We start from the raw sequence: 8637 nt of genomic DNA, 5'->3' as shown, positions 1-8637 counted from the left end.
CTTCAGGGACAGCTGGGAGCTGGCCTAACCCAGCCCCAGGATTCACTTGCTTTTCCATCTCTCTTCTAGTTCCTCCGCAGCGTGAGGAGGGCAAAATGATGTGGATATTTCTGGTTCTAAAATACTGATTCTTGACAAACTCACATTAAGAAATCTCGGGGGGAGCCGGGCGTTGGTGGTGCACACTTTTAATCCCAGCACTCGGGAGGCAGAGGCAGGCGGATCTCTGTGAGTTCGAGGCCAGCCTGGTCTACAGAGTGAGTTCCAGGACAGCCTCCAAAACAATACAGAGAAACCCTGTCTCAAAAAAACAAAAAAAAAAAAAAAAAAAATCTCGGGGGGAGGAGCTGAGGATGAGGTTCAGTGGTAGAATGCTTATATGAGGCCTTGGGGGCAATCCCATCCTAGGGGAATGAGGAAGGGAGGGAGGGAAGGGGGAAGGAAGGAAGGAAGTAAAGAAGGAAGGAAGGAAGGAAGTAAAGAAGGAAGGAAGGAAAAAGCAAAACCAGTTGGAGAGATGGCTCCGGGGTAAAGCAGAGTTCAGTTCTCAGCACCAACATGAGGCAGCTCGCAAGGGATTCTAAATCCAGCACTAGGGAATCCAACACGGTTACAGAATAATCTTTTCACTGTGAAGATGTGTCTTTGCCCAGGCACCTTCTGATTGGTTTAATAAAAGAGCTGACTGGCGATATAGGTAGGACAACCAGACACAGAAGACACTGGGAGGAAGGGCGGAGTCATGGGGGCCTTGGGAGACCTAAGAGAGAAGCAAGATAAACATGCCGTGTTGAAAGAAAGTACTCCGTATGGCTGAGGATAGATAAGAAATAGGTTAATTTAAGTTATATGAGCTAGCTAAACACAAGTCTAAGCTACCAGACGAGCATTTATACTTAATATTAAGTCTCTGTTTGTTGACGAGCCAGGGGCCTCGACAAAAACCTCCACCTATACAACACTTTCTTCTACATTCTGTGGCACCTGCTCTCATATGTGTACTCCCTCTACCATTACTTGTATCTCTAATTTTAAAAATGAGATAAATCTCAAACAATAAAAATTAAAATAAATCTTTAATATGATAAAACATTCTTTTTTAAATCTGGGGGGCTAAGATCCACAGTGAGAAGGATAATTAAGATGGCGTTCACATTGAGAGCTCAGGCTAGAGATGAGTGGCAGAGGATAAAGAAGGAGAGGAAAAGTCCTAGGAGCAAGAGTCGGTTGCTGTAGGCAGACAAAACTGAACGTTGCATGAGTGCATGCCTGCATGAATGAGTGAGCCAGGGACTGTGTGGTCCTCACAGATGGTTGCAGCATTTGGCAAAGCATTCTCAGTTCTTACAAAAGATCCAAGAGCCCACATTTCACAGGGCAGGAAACAGGCTCAAAGTCACACATCGAATAGCATAGCCAGGACTTCACCTCTTATGACATCAGATGTGTACCCTTGGGGTTTTCCTCCCACTTCAGCGTGGGTTGCCAGGCCCCTCCTGAGCAATCACTGGGGAAAGGGGCAAGTGCTTGCCTGGCAGGGAGAGAGGGAGCGAGAGCGGACTCTGCCAGGGATCAACTCCAGACTCATTTCTCTAGCAGCTCTTGTCATAAAATATCTTGCCTCAGTGAGCATTGCGTATGAATCTGGGCTGTTTGAGATTGTGCCATCCTTACTTTATGGTTTAATTGTGATCCTATCGATGATCAGCTTAGTCTGTGACATGGGAGTTGTGATCTAGGTGCAGACAGAGAGCCTTTGACCTGGGACTTGGAGGGCAGGTAGGCAACTCCACTTTTACCTCCTACTAACTCTCTGCCATGCACAAGAGAGCAACTCAGAGCTAACTCCTGGTCAGCTGCTACACTGAGTTCCTGCGAGCAAGGCTGGATCTGTTTGCCATCCCTTGACAGAACCTGAGGTCTATGGAGACGATTTGCAAAGGCGGCTTCCGGCTTCCGTACTTCCACTACTGTTATGTTCGGGCCCCTTTGGAATCTGCCTCCTTCACTTCTACAAAGAAGTGAAGTCTTTGGAATTTGAGCTTGCCTCGACTTGCACGAACCATAAAAACCCAGCAGTGCGGTCATCAGCGGGCATGGCAGCGTTTGCTTTGATCCTCTTTCAAGCTGCCTCTTTCAAGCTGCGTGTGCACAGACCTCATCTGGTCTACCATGTGAATCTGAGAGGCTGTGAAGCAGGCGCCATGACAGTCAAAGCTCGTATGACTGACTGCAACCAGTGCCAAGAGGTGCATGTAAGAACAAGGCCGTCTTGGGCCTTTTAGACTCAGGGTAGCCACCAAAAAGCACAGTCATACTAATGACCCCAGGAGAAATCAGTAGAACCTTCCAGCTGAGCCCAACCCTAAAGGTGGAGTCATGGAATTGGGAGTAAATATGATGTTACTTTAATCGGTCCCCTGGTTACTTTAGAGTGGCATGCTGGGCAGCAACAGAAAATGGGCACAGGGCAGTTCCTACAGATAGTTAAGACCAAAGCCCTTTTACCTGTGCACATTAACTTATTTGGAAATAGACTTTGAAGATATAATCGAATTCAGATAAAGTCCGAGTTGGGGATGTAGCTAAGTTTGTGGAGTATTGTGCCTAGCATGAAGAGAACCCTGGGCTCTGTGACCAGCACGGCATAAACTCAGTGTGGTGCTATGTCCCTCTAATCCCAATATTCTGGAGGTAGAAACCTGAGGATCTAAAGTTCAAAGGTCATCCTTGACTGCATAGTCAGTTCAAGGCCAGCCTACACTACATGAGACTCCAGGGAGGGGAGGAGAAGGAGGAGGAAGAAGAAATCAGGTACACTCATGCTGGACTAGAAAAAGGGTATGTAGGTTTGCATCTAGAGACACAGAGGTAGGGATGGGTGGGGGTTAGCTGTAAGAGAAGACTACTAAGAGTGGCTGGGAACTTCTAGAGCAGTGATTCTCAACCAGTGGCTCACTCACTACCACTTTGGAGCAAACGGCCCTTCCTCAGGGGCAGCCTAAGACCATTGGAAAACACAGATGATTACATTATGATTCATGACAACACTACCAAAATTACAGTTATGAAGTAGCAATGAGAATAATCTTATGGTTGGGGGATCACCATAACACGAGGAACTGTGTACCAGGGTCGCAACATCAGGAAGGTGAGAACCACTGTCCTAGAAGCTCAGAGGAGGCAAGAAGACTCCTCCCATGGCACATTCAGAGCGGTGTACCCTGGACAACATCTCAGCTTCAGAATGCTAGCCTCTCGACCTGTCAGAGGATAAACTCCTGCAAGTGTGAGCCACGCAAAAATGGCCCTGTGTTATGACCTGGAAATGGAGGCAGCAATTTAGAATTAGCGCTCGGGAAACATAAGCTGCCTGAATTGTGGAGCTGAGAAAGGGAGAGGAGTTGCCTTCATCCAGTACGGCATCCAAGCACTGTCTGTAGCCGTCCTGTCCTGCATCTGGATGCTGGTCTGCAGCGCTCACACCTCTGCATCCTCCGCCCACCCCACAGGGTCTGCGCTTATACAGGAAGCCAGGGACAGCACTGAGGTGTTTCTTTTTCTTTCTTTCTTTCTTTCTTTTTTTTTTTTTTTTTGGTTTTTTTCGAGACAGGGTTTCTCTGTGGCTTTGGAGGCTGTCCTGGAACTCACTTTGTAGACCAGGCTGGCCTCAAACTCACAGAGATCCACCTGCCTCTGCCTCCTGAGTGCTGGGATTAAAGGCGTGTGCCACCACCGCCCGGCCGATCTTGGACTTCTAACCCTCCTGCCTCAGTCTTCTGATGGTTTTAGTCAGTGCTGGAGGATGAGCCCAGGATTTCATGCATGCTAGGCAAGCACTCTGCTAACTGAGCTACATCTCCAGCCCCGTGCGTCCAGTTTTTGCCACTTAATATGTCACAGACACTTTTTCCATGTCTGTAAATGAATCTGTTTATCAGCACTTATTTGTTGGATATGTCATGCCAGGAAATAACAATGAAAAGACAGTGTTTGTGGCCTCAGACTGTGAAGGTGATGGCCTGGTCAGCAACATAGACAGTAAGCAAATCCTTACACACACCAACAGCTTTTCACTCTCCAAAGTTCGGAGACAATTTTGGATTGTAAAAATGAAGAGAATCCTCACAGAGCCCTCCCTCAGGTCTTCTGAGATGATTATCCCATACCCATTACACCCCTGCAAACACTGACACTGACAACACTGCCTTATGTTGTAGGATATTAGCTCAAGATGTGTTACATTCCTTTATGCTGTGGAATGTTTGTTTAATGGTGCAAAGATGTGTTGCATTCTTTTATGCTGCATTTGTGTAACTCTATGAAGATCTGCTGCTTTGTCTGCCTAAAACACCTGATTGGTCTAATAAAGAGCTGAATGGTCAATAGCTAGGCAGGAGACCGAAAATAGTGGGGCTGCCAGGCAAACAGAACAAATAGGAGGAGAAATCTATGCTGGGGGAGAAATCTGGCTGAGGAGAAGAAGAGCAAGATCAAGAAAGAGAGGAGAGGAGGACACTGGAGACCAGTCACCCAGCCACACAGCCAACCACGAAGCAGAAGGAAAGAATGATATATAGAATAGAGAAAGGTAAAAAGCCCAGAGGTAAAATGTAAAAGAAGGGAGATAGGTTGATTTAAGTTAGAAAAACTGACTAGAAATGAGCCAAGCTAAGGTCAGGCATTCATAAGTAAGAATAAGTCTCTGGGTGGTGGGCTCCCAAAGATCAGAGTTAAAAAAACAAACAAGAAACAAAAAACTGGGCTGGAGAGATGGCTCAGAGGTTAAGAGCACTGACTGCTCTTCCGGAGGTCATGAGTTCAATTCCCAGCAACACATGATGGCTCACAACCATCTCTAATGAGATCTGGTGCCCTCTTCTGATGTGTACATGGAGGCAGGGTGTTGTATTCGTAATAAATAAATAAATCTTTGAAAAAAAAAAGAAACAAAAAACCCAACTACAGTCTTACCTTCGGTAAAGTGAGTGCTGTTTTCCCACTGACTCCTTAGGTTCCAACATCAGATTCTGTGACTCAGGTTCTATTTGGTTACCATGTGTCCTTAGTTTCCTCCAGCCTGTGGCACTTCCTCAGTCTTTCCTTGCTTACCATAATTTGCATGTGTGTGATCTTTTCTTTTATGTAGAGGCCTGTTGTTTCTTAATGGGCAGGGTGTCACTTGGCTTAAGGTTTCTCCACTCTAAAGTCACAGTCTTCTTCCTTTGTAATCAATACAAAAATAGTCTTGAGGCCAGGCTTGGAGGCAGCACATTTATTCCCAGCACTTGGGAGGCAGAGGCAAGCAGATCTCTGTGAGTTCAAGGTCAGCCTGGTCAACATAGTGAGTTCTAAGCCAGTCAGAAAAACATTGTGAGGGGGAGAGTATGCATCCGAGCACAGGCACGTGCATCTTTGGGAAGGTAGAATCCAGAGGGGGATACTGAGTATCCTGCTCTGTCACTCTCCATTTTGTCCCTTGAGTTTTCTCACTGAACCCAGAACTAGGCTGGTGGCTGTCAAGACCCAGAGATGGCTTTAACCTCACATGCCACAGCCTCTCCACAGCTCTGAGGTCATAGCCTACCTTCTCCTGAGTGCTGGGATCTGAACTCTGGTCTTCATGCTTGTGCAGCAAGCTCCTTTACCCACTCAGTTGTCTCTCTAGCCAGGGAAGATTATTTTAAGACTATGTGAATACTTTTCAGCTACCAAATTCGATGTCCAAGGATGGCACTGGCCCTAGAGATCCAGTTCTGACAGTGACTTCGGTTTTTCCTCATTTCTCTGCCTTTGTTATGTGGGATGCCTCAACAAGGGAGAATTGTCACAAATACTTTTTTTGAGGCAGGATTTCTCAAGGAGCTCTGGCTGTTCTAGAACTTGAGCTGTAGACCAGGAAGGCCTTGAACTCACAGAGATCATCCTGCCTCTGCCTCATGAGTGCTGGGATTAAAGGCATGCACCCCCACCACCCCAGTTACAAATACTTTTTAAAGTGACACTAATGGAGAGTTTTACAAGGATACACTGAAAATATAAAACAGGATGACCTAAATCATTACGGGACAGTCAGAAAACCTTCCCTAAATGGGTGATGCTACTGCTAACTCCTAAGATGTCAGAGGAGCTTATCGGGGCAGAGGGCTGGGGGAATGTGGGGAGAATGTCCCAGATGTAGGGAACAGCACACATAGCTCTACAGCCAGTGCTGATAGAGACTGAACAGAAAATGGTGAGGGACCTTGTCGAGGCACAGGACTTGGTGGCCTGGGACAGCTTCCTCACCTGGAGGCAGCAGCTTCTATGTGCTGTTGAAGTCACACCAAGAGGAGCACAGGGCCTAGAATGCCCAGAGTCCCCGGTGCTCAAGGGAAGCTGAACATCTGCCTTTTTCTTCTCTTTTTTAAAGAAATCTTCTCAATGCTGGCAACCAAATGTACCTCTAAAACCCAAACAACATTTGAGGCAGCAGTTTTCCGCCTGTGCATGGCTGAACCATCATCTCTTCATCTGTCTCCTGTTCTTGGACCTTGACGTTGTTTTCGATTGTTGACTGTTACAAACAACGTTGTGGTGAAAATTCTGGAATGGAGAGCAGAGACACCTTCTCTACCTGTGAAAGTTTGCTCGGGCCTGGACAGATGACCCCATGCTCACTATTGCTCTTGCAGAGGACCCAAGTTCTGTTCCTAGCACCTACATCAGGCTGTTCACTATGATCTGTCACTCCAGCTCCAGGATTTCCGACACACTCTGCTTGTCCCCCCCCCCACATACATAAATAATAAAAAGGAATATTTTCAGAAAAGGAAAGCCAGTTGTGGTCTCTCACTCTCCAGACCCTTGTCACTCATCCTCCATACATTTTCCAAGTCCCTAATACTCGCCTTCTCTATCAATTCAGTTTCCTCAAGGTCGCAGTTGACTTTCCTGGGGCCGTGATGAAATCACTATTAATAAAGGCTCTGTGAGGTGGTGGGAATTTGATCCCTCAGGTCTCACCTGGTAGTCAGGCACAGCAGGTACTGGCTTGAGGGGCCATTCCCAGACACAGCCTGGCCTTGCTTGCTCTGCTGATCCAAACCCTTGGAGGGCTACGTAGAGGCCTCTTCTTCAAGCACATTGGGTAGTGGAGCAGTAAACACATTCTTGCTGGATTTGTTTCCCAGCTGATGAGGAAGACATGAGGGCCTAGAGCCCGGAAGTCAGAGAATTCACACTAGACAGGGACAGAAGCAGCAGGCAAGACCCTGGCCCCAGCTCTCTCCTGTGTCCCTCCGTGTTACTGCCTGTGTGTTGTAACTGGAATGTTGCTATGAGAGTCAAAGGCCAGCTTGATGGGGACAAAGGGTGGAGAGGCACAGTGGCTTTCCTTATCCCTAAGGGAGACAATGGAAAACTTTTCCCCTACTTGTCCTAAATAGTGACATCTGTCTGGCTGGAAGGTAAAGGGGTGCCCTGCCAGCTGCTCCCATGGGGTGTCAGCTGCTTTGTGGGAGACAAGATTTCACGTAGCCCTGGCTGGCATCAAACTTGCTGTACAGCTGAAAATGACCCTGAACTTTTGATCCTTCCTGCTTGGAGATCACAAGCATGTGCCACCACACCCAGTTTAGATTTGAAAGTTATTAATAAAATGAAGCTGCAAGAGAGTCTAGTGGACTTTCTTCTAGGATAATGCTAAAAAAAATAGCAAAATAGTAATTATGACATTTGCTGTATTCCAGACTCATGTTTAATCAGTGGTTCTCAACCTTTGGGTCTCAACACCTCTGAGGGGGTCCCATATCAGATATCCCTCATGTCAGATCTTTATATTACAATTTAAAACAGTAGCAAAATTACAGTTATGAAGTTGCAATGAAATCATTTTATAGTTGGGGTCACCATAACATGAGGAACTGTATATTAAAGGAGCACTGCATTAGGAAGGTTTCAGAACCACTGTGCTAAAGGGGCTTTATATATCCTCTCACTGGCCCCCTCCAGTATGGACCCAGAATTCAGATTAGTCATCCTTTTTTTTTTAAAGAAAGCTTCAGGGAGCCTATCTCCCTATTATAAACTTTAAAAATTACATGGATTCATTGCATATGTGTGTGAAATGTTTAAGACGTCCTGACTTAGAGCAGTTTACTGCTAGACTCTTGATTCAGTTCCCATGTTTATCAAATGGAAGCAAGAAAACGCAAATTGCAGGGCTATGTGTCCCACAAGAATACCCAACACAGCATAGCATAGCATAGCATAGCATAGCATAGCATAGCATAGCATAGCATAGCATAGCAGACAGCTGGGCTCAAGAAGATACTAGGCTGAGCTGGGCGTTGGTGGCACATACCTTTAATCCCAGCACTTGGGAGGCAGAGGCAGGTGGATCTTTGTGAGTTCGAGGCCAGCCTGGTCTACAAGAGCTAGTTCCAGGACAGCCTCCAAAACCACAGAGAAACCCTGTCTCGAAAAACCAAAAAAAAAAAAAAGAAGATACTATACTAGGCTGTATCCCCTTGCTCTGCCAGACTGAAGCCCTTCCAAAGCTGCCATCTGAACCCAGTGACAATGTCCAGTGGTGCCATGAAACCCACTTTCCAGCCCCAGTGCTGTAGACACCAACCAACCAAACTCCAGGCTGAC

Source organism: Mesocricetus auratus, unplaced genomic scaffold (genome assembly GCF_017639785.1).
Source record: "Mesocricetus auratus isolate SY011 unplaced genomic scaffold, BCM_Maur_2.0 Super-Scaffold_100691, whole genome shotgun sequence".
Lineage (NCBI taxonomy): Eukaryota > Metazoa > Chordata > Mammalia > Rodentia > Cricetidae > Mesocricetus > Mesocricetus auratus.
The sequence above is the reverse complement of the archived record's forward strand: the minus strand, read 5'-3'. Positions refer to the sequence as shown.